At 47.2% G+C, this 13,733-nt stretch overlaps 1 protein-coding gene across 1 annotated transcript in view; it reads left to right on the top strand.

The window, feature by feature from the left end:
- POU2F1 (POU class 2 homeobox 1) overlaps positions 1–13,733 on the top strand; it is a 1,264,626-nt gene that overhangs the window by 956,927 nt on the left and 293,966 nt on the right. The window lies entirely within an intron of this gene.

The following is a 13,733-nucleotide window of genomic DNA, read 5'->3' on the forward strand; positions in this document are numbered from 1 at the left end:
GCGAAGCGGTCTTCTTTTACCAGCTCGGGTAGTGTTTTTTGTAATTTAACTTTCTACAGTCTAAAATCTTCCCCTTTTTCAAGCCTTTTAGTCTAGTATTAGAGTTAGTCTTTCTATAGCCTATCTCCTTAACCCTATACTCCCTCAACCTAATAGGTTTAGTTATTTTCCCCTTCAGGCCTTAAGCCTCCCTTTCCTTAATTCCTGTCAGGGTGTTTGAGTGTTGTACTTAGTTCCCCCCCCCTTCTTCTTAGTTAACTGTGTGGGTGAACTTTGTGTGTTGGTGCACTGGACATAATATGTCCAAAGAATCGAAGGTCTCAGGCTTCAAGAAGTGTGACTCGTGCTGTCAGAAGATGTCTCTGACAGACAGTCACACTTCTTGCGTGTACTGCCTGGGACCTCTACACCTGCAGGACTCCTGTGCCATTTGTCATTCTTTTAGCCACAGAGTCCTGCAGGAACGTAGGAATAAATTAATCCTACGAGGCTTATTGAAGCCGGAGAGCTCCCCGACCAAGACCGGGTCGGGGAAGCCCTCTAAGCCACCTAAGCCCCAGGCTTTCAGTTCGAAGCCTTCGGCTGTGGCTCCGACTCCTTCCGGGTCTAGGTAGGCTCGGCGGAGCCGATCTTTCTCTCTTAGAGGCGGTGGTATCGGTGCCGGCCGGCTCCAATACACCTGCATCGAAGTCGATGTCGGCTCCGGCTGGAGCCGACATTTCCATGTCCCAGACTGGAGCCGATAAGTTATCGGCTCCGACTGGAACCAAGGGGTCTTCGGCTTCGATGGCTCCTACTAGGAAGAGATCTCTGTCTCCTTCCCTGGAGTCGATTCGCTCGGCTCCGGGATCTCTACATTCGGAGCGGAGCCATCGGAGCTGATCTTCTAGGTCTTCCAGGCTCTCTGACCACGACTTGGAGAGAGTGGTAAGCAGATTGCTGAAATCACAGGCACTGGCCCAGATGCTCCATAGCCCCTCTCAGCAGACAACCACTGTCACTCATCCCCCTGAATTTCCTCCTTCGACTCTCCTCCAGAGTTCGGAGCCGGAGCTTCTCGAAACCTTGACTGTTGGTGCATCGGAGCCGATGCCACCCCTTTCGGCTCCGTCGTCTTCTACTCCAACTTCCTCCATGATACCTTCCATGGAGGGATCCGGTCGTCGTGACTCCCGCGTCGGCTCCGAGGGGGCGAGTGGCATCGGACCCTTGTCCGGCCCCGTTCTCCCTCTCGGAGCTTCGGCGTTGGTGAGTTCGGCACCATCGGCCTCGGAGCCTTCTCTTTCGGCGGGGCCAGGAGTTCCTGTTTCTTCGGAGTGGGAGCTCTCTGGCCTCCCTGGAAGGGGAGCCTTTGAGGTGATGAGGAGTGTTCTAGCCCCTCAGCTGAGTCAACAGTCGGTTCCATTAGCTCCCCCCTCCTCGTTGCCTGCTGATATCTCTTCCCACTCTCTTGCTCCCCGACCCAGAGATCCATCGCCCCAGGTTTCCCCACTGGGAAGAACTTCCTCTTCCGAGGTTTCTTTGATCCTTCGGGGGAACCCCCGCGTAAGAGGACGTGCAAGAGGAAGCACATAGACTCCCCTGAGTCTACAACATCTGATACTGACTTAGATGAGTCGGAGAGATCCCCAAAGTCCCCCTCTGAGGATGTCTCCTTTTCAGACATCTTGGAACTCCTTAAACAGAGGGGGAACTGGCCTTCCATTAACCCCTCCAAGGATGAGTCAGTATACCTGGAGGCTTTTGGATCTCGACCTTCCACCTCCTGGGTGTCTCCGCCTTTCGACCCACTCATGGAAGTGGTGGCTCGAAGGGCGTGGGCGGCCCTGGATTCTGTGGAACCAGTCCCTAGGAGGCCATCTAAATTTATCACGGCCCCAGTAGACAAGCAGTTTCTCACCAAGGGTGTCCCTGTTGATGCCATGGTGGTGGCAGCTGCCACCAAGAAGGAACTTGCCGATCCTTCTGTACCTGTCCATCCTCCTAACAAGGAGTCTAGGACCATGGATAGGTATGCGGATTTTTCCTCCGCGACCTTCACTATGCGCTCGCTGAATTATCTCTGTCACTTTACCCGGCTTCAGAGAGATATTCTCAAGGAACTAGGTGAGGTAGTACAGGATCCGTCAGCTGCTGGGGCTCAAGAAAAAATTACCTCGCAGCTGGGAATCCTAAATTCCTTAAACTCCTCCATGCGGCTCATTTCTTATGCGGCCGATGGAGCGAGTAAACATGAGGCACAGGAGTGGCCCTTAGGCGTCAGTCCTGGATGCGGTTTTGCAACTTTGCAGATCCCTTTAAGGCGTCCTTCGCAAATACTCCCTTCGACGGTTCGGCTTTGTTTGGACCTCAGGTGAAGGAAACATTGACCAGATGCGAGCAGGACGGCAAGACTCTTTCTTCCGTAGGAGTCCATTTCTCCACCCCTTCAAGACCTTATCCTAAAGGTCAGAAGGGAGGGAAGATGTGGTTCCGTAAATCTCAGGGAGTCACGCCAGACGCACGTGGTCAGTTTACCCCCAGTGGCAGAGGGGGTAATAACAATAGACGCCGCCCTAGGGGCAGAGGGGGTCCGCAGAATCAGGGTAGCAGAGAGCCTCTCCCTGACAAACCCTTCCAGCATCCCTGAGGTGTTGCCCGACTGTCCACCCTTGGAGGCAGTCTGGGGAAGATTGTCACTGTACCCAACAGCCTGGCTTTCCCTTTCTCAAGACATTTGGGTACAGTCTATCATATCCGAGGGTTACAAGATTACCTTCGAAAACTATCCTGTTCCTCAGAAGGTATTCCTCCCAGACGTTGCACCCGGTCTAAGGGAGTTCTCAAAGCTGGAAGTATCAAAACTTCTAGCAAAAAGAGCCATCCAGCCAGTTCCAGCAGACCAAATAGGATCCGGGATCTACTCAAGATTCTTTTTGGTCCCCAAAAAAACGGGAGATTGGAGACCAATTCTAGACCTCAGCAGACTAAACAAGTTTGTCAAGAAGGCAAGATTCCGGATGGTCACGCTTCAGTCCATTTTACCCTTTTTGGGCAAGAACAACTGGATGTGCTCGGTAGACCTTCAGGATGCGTACTATCACATAAAAATTCACAGGCGCTCCAGAAGGTTTCTCCGCTTTCGGCTGGGGACCAGTCATTTTCAATTCAGAGCCCTGCCCTTTGGTCTCACTACAGCCCCCAGTGTGTTCACCAAATGCATGGCAACGGTCACGGTTCACCTGAGACATCAAGGATTCCAGGTGTTTCTGTATCTAGACGACTGGCTCCTCACGGCCACCACCAGGCATCAACTTCTCCAGGCCAGGGACTACACTCTTTATATGTGCAGCCAGTTAGGAATTTCCATAAACTTCGAAAAGTCCTCCTTGTCACCTTGCCAGTCTATTACCTTTATTGGCGCAGAGCTAGACACTGTTGGGATGTCAGCAAGACTCACGGATCAAAGACTTCTGGACATCCAAAAATATGTTCAGATCATCCTACTCGGCAAAAAGATCAGGGCCAGGTTTGTCCTGAAGGTGCTAGGACTTATGGCGGCTGCCATTGTACTTCTTCCTTTGGCTCGCTTCCATATGCGGCTACTGCAATGGATGTTATTCACCCAGTGGTCCTTCCAGCAGCTTCCCATGCGCCACGAGATCATAGTGACACAGTCTTGCAAGAGTCACCTGACCTGGTGGATTTCTTCCCCTCAAGTCCTCCAGGGCAGACAGTTTGTTCCCCCGGCCCCGGTTGCCACAGTCACATCGGATGCCTCCCTGATCGGGTGGGGGGGGGGCATTATCAGGGCAGGATGGTTCATGGCACTTGGCAACCCTTCGAATACCATCTGCACATAAATGTCCTAGAGATGAGAGCAGTGCTTTTAACGTTGCAAGCCCTCAACGACTTTCTACCTTTAGGAACTATTGCAGTTCAGACGGACAACATGCCCGTAGTATGGTACATCAACAAACAGGGCGGGACAAAGTCCTATCCACTGTCGAGAAGCTCTCAGACTTTGGCAGTGGGCAATCTCCTCTCATCGGTTTCTGATAGCAACGCACATCCCCGGGAAATCCAACTTCATTGCGGACAGATTGAGCAGAGCTATTCTCATGCCTTACGAGTGGTCTCTCAAACAATCAGTAGTGGAGGAGATTTTTCAGAAGTGGGGCTTCCCTTGCTGCGACCTTTTTGCTACACCCCAAAACAGCAAATGCCCAGACTACTTCTCCCTCTTTCCACTCCCAGGCCAACCCCCCAAAGACGCTCTAACCCAGGTTTGGCCCCAGGGACTTCTTTATGCTTTTCCTCCATTCCCCTTGATAACTCAAGTCATTCAGAAAGCTACCGTTTTGAGAGCCAAGTTGATTCTCATTGCCCCTTACTGGCCTCGACAAATTTGGTTCCCGTTCCTTCATCGCCATCTATTGGTACAGCCTTGGCGTCTGGACCCAGTTCCAGATCTTTTGACCCACCAGTCGGGTCATCTGCACCAGGCCATTTGCTCTTTCAACCTCACCGCTTGGTTGCTCCACTTCCTTCATTAGCCAGGCTTCCTATGATTTCTAATCCTGTACGGGATATCATAGTAGCTTCTCTAAAGTCCTCTACCAGAAAGATTTATGCTAGTAAGTGGCAGCGTTTTTCCTTCTGGGCAAAGTCCAGGGATATAGACCCCTTTACTGCCCCAGTTCAATCAGTTTTGGACTTCTTAGCTGAGATTTTTCAGTCAGGTTCTTCTTCGACAGTCAAAGTCCAGCTGGCAGCAATCTCAAATTTTCTTGTTGGCTTAGCGGACCAGAACATAATGTCTCACAAGCTTTGTAAAGCCTTTCTCAGGGGTATCTTTCTACTAAAGCCCCCAATTAAAGATCCTCCTCCGCAATGGGACCTGAATTTAGTGCTGACATCTCTAATTCTTCCCCCCTTCGAACTGGCTGCTACATGCTCTTTAAAATTTCTCTCTTGGAAGACAATTTTTCTGGTGGCTATTACTTCAGCTAGGAGAGTTCGACCTCCCTACTTGGTTTTCCACAAGGATAGGGTATCTCTAAGAACAAATCCATCCTTTTTGCCCAAGGTGGCTTCCCAGACGAATCTTAACCAGTCTATTGATCTTCCAGTATTTTTCCCGAATTATTCGGACAGAGCGGAACAGAAACTGCATTATTTGAATGTTCATCGCCAGCTCAGATACTACTTGGATAGAACTAAACAATTCAGAAAATCTAATCAGCTTTTTCTCCCGGTCTCCAAGGTGACCTTATCGAAATGGCTCTCTTCCACTATTTCCCATGTTTATCTCCTTAGGGGTAAAGAATTGCCCTCTAAACCTAAGGCACATTCTACTAGAAGCCTAGCCACATCTACAGCCTTTCAGGCTAGGCTACCTATTGACACCATTTGTGCAGCAGCCACTTGGGCCACGCCTCATACCTTTGTCTCGCATTACAAATTGGACCTGGCCTCCAGAGACGGAGCTAGGTTTGGTTCCACAGTTCTCAAGAGTCTGTTCCATTGAGCCACCCAGGATAGAGGTGCTAGGGACGCGGTCCCATCCAGCAAGAATGAAGGCGAGTTTGACAACTTAACATTAAGAAGTTATGTACCTACCATAATGTTCCATGTTAGTTGTCTTCTCTCGCCTTCTTTCTTGCGTCCCTCCCTCCTTTCCCCCTAGCCTGGACAGACCTTGAAGTTGTACTCTTTTCTGGGGATGAGTTTATTCTTCCTATGGACTCCAGTTGTGAGTGGTCACTAGTTTTACTAGTTCCCCTGTGTTGTGTTTACACATTTGGTTACTTTCTTCTCCTTCTGTTGGAAGAAGATAATGGGCATATTTCTATAGCTACCAAACGAGATCTGGGTAGTCACGCCTTGCATCATGGGATATAGGGTTGCCTCGAGCTGGTAAAATTAGCTCTCGAGCTTAGCAAGTGCCGAGTCGGAGCCGAGGATCGGCTCCGAACCCATCCAGCAAGAAAGAAGGCGAGAGAAGACAACTAACATGGAACGTTTTCCCTTGCTCCTGAGGATCCCCAGCGTGACTGGCAGGATTGTATCCAGGGGCTATTTAATGCATTAATGGCCTTAAAACCTCCCAGCGAGTTTCTATACCTGCCCTACATTGGTCCTGTACCAGCTGTTCAAGTGGCCCAGAGAGCAGGATTCCTCTAAAGAAGACTTGTATTCTGAGGAAGAGTTTTTTTTAATATTCCTGTCAGATCCCTTCTCCCTTGGATTGACTCTTATTAGCCCTGACTCTCCCTTTGAAGAGCTGTCCTTTGGGGCCACTGTTTTTGTATGATGGAGGTTTTTTTAAATGGGACTGTTCTCAGGTTTCTGACATTCAAAAAAAAGGTATTAAGAGCTCCTCCAGATGGTGTCCTCTAAGCTGTCTGCTGATGTTCTTCGTGTTTCACTGTTGCAGTCATTACATTTGGGTAATCTGCTGGCAGGTTGCCCTCAGTCGGCCTGAATTCCAAAGTCTTGGATCCTGCGTCAGTTGCTGTCTTCTCTTCCATGACGTCAGGTCGTCAGGGGTATAAAACATGCAGCCGACGCAATTTTCTTCCGTCTTTCTTGCCGTGCGGTGCCCAGAGCAGAAGCATTTTGCAAGTGCCGGTCGGCCGACTACTGAAATATTCACGTTTGAGTTTCAGAACCGAAGTCTTCAATAAAGCTAAGTACCCTGTTGGGGATACATTTTTCTTGCTTTTTACCGATGTCAGAAAAAGTTAATAATTGTATTACTTGTGGGAAGCAAATACCTCGCATAAGGATTTCCATTTATACTGTATTGCTTGCCTAGGCCCTGATCACAACGTGCCTGGCTGTCAGTTTTGTGCTAGATTTAACCAACGCACTATTAAGCATCGGTATATTTTTTGCATCTAAGTATTTTGGAAACCGTTTTAACTACCCAGAGATGCCGTCGGATAGCAATCTGACTACCGGAGTACATAAAAAACACAAAGAAAAGGACAGAGAAAGGCAGTCGAGATCCAAAACTGACCACAAAGCTTCTCCTCTTCCAGTTCAATGGTACTCGGGTGCTTTTGCAGCCCCTGATGGCCTCTACCTTCGAGTCACGGGCCTCTACTGACCCCCATGTGGAGTCCGGCATGCCTCAAGATACTCAAGGTATTGGACCGACGAATGTATCTCCCTCGGGTGGGTCCAGAGCCACTGAGCAGGCACCGGCTTCTGAGGCTGTATTCAGACCTCAACATTTTTATATCAGACAGACGAAAGCTGGAAAACCAAAGGCAAAGACGCCTTCTAAAACTAAAAAAACGACGCCTGAGCCACGTGCACAGGCCTCTATGCCTAAAAAACAGATGATCAAAATGGCTGAAGACCTTATTACCTTGGTCAGGGGTACCCATCCCCCTCCAGATAAAAGGCCTAGGCAAGACTCTTGACTATGAATCTTCAGATCAGGTTTCTATTTCTTCTGATTCCTCTTCTGATCAGGAATTATTTTTACCTCCCTTTGAAGACTCTGATGCTGAGAAGTCTATTCCATCTGCATCTCCTCCTGTGGATTATTCATTTGGAGAAACCTTGCATACTTTGAGGGAGCATTTTCACTGGGAGAGTCAAGACTTCTCAGAATCAAAAAAGAGGCTCAGGGATTTCCTCCTCCTCCCTCAGCACAAGCCTCTAGCTATTCCCCATGTTAGACATTGTAGATGTTTTTTCGGAGTCAAGCCTGGCCCCTGACTCTCTACCTCCAGCTTCCCAGTAAGCCTGATAGGTATTACAGGGTCCCTGACTCTCATAAATTTTTGTTTAGAAACCCTGCTGCTGATCCTGAAACTATTTCACAGGGTCCAAAGGGGGAGTTAAGGCCTCAACAGCCAAAAACCCTACCCTCTCCGACAGAGATTCAAGTGCGCTGGACAGATGGGGGGAAAAGGTTTATACATCTGCAACCTTGGCAATCAGGGCCATAAACTGTCAATTACATATGCTTAAGTACCAACAACATGTTATGGGATTTCTGAAACAGAAAATGTTGATTTGAGAATGTGCAGAAAATAAGGAATTGCAGGAATTATTGCATGCAACTGAACAAGTTGGAAAGCATACTTAGCAATGTGGTTTTGATTCTTGAGGCCTCCTGCAGGACCACAGTTACTGGATCTGTGAATAGGAGGCATGCCTGGTTAAAGGAACAAAATTTGCCTGATCATGTTAAAGCTAAATTGCTAGATGCACCTTTACAGCATGATTCTCTGTTTGATATTTAGGCAGAAGAGGTTTTAAAGAAAATGGAAGACTAAGCTAATTCTATGCAAACTGTTAAAGATTTCTTAAAAGTGCAGCCACCGAGATTCAGTAGACACTGGCCTACAAAAAATTGGTCCTTTCCTTTGTCAGACAGAGCTCAAAGGGGCAAATCCAGACGCCCTAAGGGTACCAGGCTCAAGACTCATACAGGTCAAAGCAATGGGGTGCATCCACCTCCAAATCTGGAGGAGATAAAGCGCAAACCTACAGAAAGCAATCCCAATGACTTCCCTCTGCCTACACCAAGCACTTATCTTTTGGCAGCACCCATAGGGGGAAAACTAGCACTTTTTGCTCAAAATTGGCAGTTAACCCAAGACAAGTGGGTACTGAACATCATATCACAGGAATACAGATTCCATTTCCACACTCTGCCAGTGACATATGGTTGGCCAGACCTGCCAAAAAAACAGTGGGCAGAGGCGCAGAAACTGGTTACGTCCCTCATGGATAAGGGGGCCATTCAGACAGTACCAGAACAGGAAAAAGGGCAAGGTTTTTACTCGACTGTTCTTGATACCCAGAAAGGACAAGGCCTGGCGGCCAATACTGTATTTATCGATTTTTGAACACATACCTGGACATTCCAAAATTCAAAATGCTCACTTTGCAACAGCTTCTGCAAGAATGCTTGGCTGGTGACTTTAGACTTGAGGCATACCTGCATGTCCCAATAAGACAGTCGTGCAGAAGATACCTCAGATTCAAGGCTTTTTTAATGCATTACCAATTCTTTGCACTGCCCTTTGGCTCATCTACTGTGCCCAGGGTCTTTACAAAGTGCCTGGCACCAGTAATTGCATTTTGCAGACAAGTATTCAAATATATCCTTACTTGGACGACTGTCTCATTCAAGCAGTGAACAAGGACACTCTTCTGCAACACCTGGCATTTGTGAAAAGGCTTCTAACATGCCTAGGGTACACAAACGAAAAGAAATCACAACTGGTACCCTCTCAAAAGATAACATTCCTGGGTGCAAGCTTGCATACAACTGCCCAGATGGCTTACCTCACGCCAGACAAACCAAGGCAACTGACTACTTACTTCAAACTGATGGCAACAAAGACCCAGTCTTCTGCAAGAGAAATTCTGCAGACTCTGGGCTTCATGGCATCCTGCATCCTACTAATTCCATATGCAAGACTGTATGAGGAAACTTCAATGGTACCTAAAAAGTTTATGGAGTCAACATTCACACAGTCTGGAAACAATGATTCCTCTCATCCCCTGCCTGCAATAGGAGTTTCTGTGGTGGGCAAAAGCCTGTCACCAAAACATGGGACGGCCCTTCACTGTACCCCCCTGCCAACCAAACCTTAACAGTTGCATCAGATTATGCCTGGGGGGCCCACATGGCAGGAAAATGCATTCAGGGCATATGGGCACCAAATCAAATGCATCTACATATCAACCAGAAAGATATGCTAGCTGTTCAAAATGCCCTAACAGCCTTCAAGGACTTACTTCATCCAGGACAACTACTGATAAAGACAGGCAACATCATAGTCATGTGGTATATAAACAAGCAACGGGGCACACACTCATACCCCCTTTGCAGATTAGCCATGGCACTGTGGGACACAGCTTTGACATACAAAATAAATCTTCAAGCTCAATTCCTGCCAGGAAAACAGAACACTCTGGCAGATGATTTAAGCAGAAACATTATGGATCCTCACGAGTGGAAACTAAATCCACAAGTATTCAGCATGATAACAGAGAAATGGGGGAGCCCAGGCATAGATCTATTTACCTCTCCTCAAAATTATCAATTGAAAAGATTCTGCACAAGGACTTAACAGGCAAGCATGGAAAGTGGACGCCCTATCCTTCAGTTGGGAAAACCTGTCAGTTTACGCCTTTCCTCCTCCGCCTCTTCTACCCAAGCTACTCCTAAAAGTCAGACAAGAGAAGCCAATGATATTAATTGCCCTGCCAATACTGGTACCCAGTCCTAAGAAACTTGTCTCAATACCCAGCTTGGACCTTGCCTCAAAGACCACAACTACTGTCCCAGCAAAACAATCCGATCCTGCACAATCAACTACAGACTCTGAACCTGGCAGCATGGCTAATCATGTAATCATACGAATGACACCTCTCAGTAAAGCTGTGATGGATGTTATTTTGGAAACCAGAAGGCCTAGTACTAGAAAATCTTATGCTGACAAATGGAAGAGATTCTGTACTTGGAATCAAGCACAAGGAACTGATACAGCAGAACCACATATTCCTCAGATATTTCAATACTTAACTGAGATGCTTGACAAAGGCCTATCTTTCTCATCAATCAAAATCCATGCCTCTGCCAATTTCAGCTCATTATGATACAGAGCCACCAATCTTTTCTCATCCTTTACTAAAGTAGTATCTTAGAGGAGCCAAAAACCTAAAGCGTCCTAGAAGATCACGATTACCTGCATGGGACCTCAATTGTGTTGGAAAAGCTCACTCTGCCTCCGTTTGAACCAGCCGCTACCACTGATATGAAGTTCTAATCATGGAAGACAGCTCTGCTACTAGCAATTACTTCAGCAAGAAGAGTTTCAGAGCTACAGGCCCTCATGGCTGTAGAGCCTTTTATCATATTTTACCCAGACAGGGTGTCTCTGAGGACAAATCCTACTTTTATGCCTAAGGTGGTTTCCAGTGTGGCTCTTAACCAAACAGTTCATCTGCCAACTTTTTATCCAAATCCACAGAACAAAGGGGAGAGAATTCTACATTCCTTGGATGTACACAGTCTGCTAAGATTCTACTTGAGCAGGACAAAAGCTCTAAGAAAAACTGAGCAATTACTAGTGTCGTATGCTGCAGGATCAGAAGGAAAGGCTATCTCAAAGCAGACAATTTCAAAGTTTATAAGCCACTGCATCCGTTTTTTGCTGCTTACACCATGGTAAACCTGTGCCCAAGGGCATTAGGTCTCATTCCACCAGAGCTGCAGCTACTTAGGCAGCCTTTCTCAGAGGAGTACCAACCAAAGACATTCTAGAGGCTGCTACTTGGAGTTCTGTTCACACCTTTACAAAGCATTACCATTTGCCTCTCTACTCTAAGTCCAGGGCAGGCTTTGCCACTGCTGTGCTGCAGGGCCTTATAGCCGCACCTAATGCTGTTTAGCTCCAGCCTCCCAGCCATAGCTTTGGGATTCTACCCAAATCTACTGACTGCAACAGTGAAACACGATGAACATAGTACAGTTGTGTACACTTACCATAAATGTAGATGTTCGAGTGTATTAACTGTTGCAGTCCAAGTTACCCTCCCGCCATTCCCCTGTCATTCTACAGTTTATCTTTCCTCCTCTATCTTCTATAACCTATGTGGTGTATTTGCTTGTAGATGAAGGCAAAGTTTATATTGATGCATATCTGTGTGTGTATGTATATATATATATATATATATATATATGTGTGTGTGTGTGTATATATATATATATATATATATATATATATATATATATAGAGAGAGAGAGAGAGAGAGAGAGCTACCTTTTTGGGGGCACCTGATATCGGGGGCAAGAAAAACTGAAGAAAATGGCGTCTGCTGCATGTTTTATACCCCTGATGACCTGATGCCATGGAAGAGAAGACAGCCAACGACGCAGGACCCAAGACTTTGGAATTCAGGCCGACTGAGGGCAACCTGCCAGCAGATTACCCAAATGTAATGACTGCAGCAGTGAATACTCTAGAACATCTACATTTATGTAAGTGTACACAACTGCACTTTCCTCCTGTCTTGGCTGCCCTTTTGGATACCTTTTCAGCAGCTTCTGTGGCCCCGGATTCTCAGCCGCCTGCCCCTAAAGAAGCCTGACAGGTTTTACAAGGTGTCTGAGGAGTTTTTCTCAACTAATGTCCCTCTGCTGACCCTTCTGTAGTATGTTTCTTCTGACGAACCCTCTAAGCCTTTACCTTTTACTAAGCTACTTCCTTCAGACGAGGACAGTAGGGCTATGGAATGTGTGGACAGGAAAGTATATACTGCTGCCACCTTGGCCTTTTGGGCTATTAGCTACCAGACTGATATTACCAGGTATGTTTTGGCCCTTCCTTCTTATTCTTCCCAAGCTATTTCAGACCTTCCTGATTCTGAAGGGACGGCCTCAGCCCTCTCTTTGCTAGGCTGTACTTCTCAAGTAGCCCGCCACTCTCTTAAATGTAGCTGTGGTGCAGCTGATGCCTTCTCTAGGGCTTCTGCTTTTGGTTGTGATGTTCGTGTTTCACTGTTGCAGTCATTACACTTGGATTATCCTGCTGGCAGGCTACCCGCAGTCGGACTGAATTCCAAAGTCTTGGTCCGGCGTCGGTTGCTGTTCTTTTCCTTGACGTCAGTGCGCCAGGGGTATAAAAGATGCAGCTGACGCCATTTCTTCAGACTTTCTTGCCGCGCGGTGCCTGAAGCAAAAGCAGTTCGCAAGTGCCGGTTGGCCGACTCCTGAGATTTTCGAAATTGAATTTCGGATCCGAAGTCTTCTATAAAGCTAAGTACTCCATTGGGGAAACCTTTTTCTTGCTCCAGACTGATGTCAGAAAAAGTTAACAATTGTATATTTTGTGGGAAGCAAATACCTCATAAGGATTTTCACTCTTACTGTATTCCTTGCCTAGGCCCTGACCACGACGTTGCTAGTTGTCGGTTTTGTGCTAGATTTAACCAACGCACTATTAAGCGTCTGTACGATTTTGCTTTTCATTACTTAAGCCGAAGGTTTAACTACATAATGCCGTCGGAACAGCTGACAACCAGAGTTCATAAAAAGCGCAAGGAAAAAGAAAAGGACAGGTATCCGAGGTCCAAAACCGACTATGAAGCCTCTTCTAGGCCAGTCGCCTGTTCGCCAGTTGTCAGTGAGGTTCTTTCGCAGCCCCTGACACTTGCTATCTCAGAGCCACAGGCCGCCTCCGACTCCCATGTGGAGACAGCTTAGGCCCCTGGATACTCAAGGTATTGGGCCTTCGGAAACGAATCCCTCAGATGGGTCTGGAGCCGCTGAGCAGGCATCTGCTTCTGAGGGTGTTTTCAGACCTACACAGCTTTATATCAAGACAACTTCAGCATCAAAGACTAAAACAGTTTTAAAGCCAAAGAAACAAGTACAGCACTCTCCAGGACAGACTTCCATGCCTAAGAAACAGATTCTCAAAATGGCCGAAGATCTAATTACTTTGATCAGGGGTTCTCATCCCCCTCCTGATAAGAGGCCTAGTCAAGACACTGAATATGATTCCTCTGATGAGGTTTCCATTTCTTCTGACTCCTCTTCAGAACAGGGATACTCTATTCCTCCCTATGAGGATTCTGATGCTGAAGAATCTATTCCTTCAGCTTCTCCTCCTGAGGATTACTCATTTGGGGGAAACCTTGCATACCATGAGGGAGCATTTCCACTGGGAGAGCCAAGATCACTCTGATTCTAAGAAAAGGCTCAGATACTTTCT

The sequence above is a fragment of the Protopterus annectens genome, chromosome 5.part1, assembly GCF_019279795.1.
Source record: "Protopterus annectens isolate FY-2018-M chromosome 5.part1, PAN1.0, whole genome shotgun sequence".
In the NCBI taxonomy this organism is placed as follows: domain Eukaryota; kingdom Metazoa; phylum Chordata; order Ceratodontiformes; family Protopteridae; genus Protopterus; species Protopterus annectens.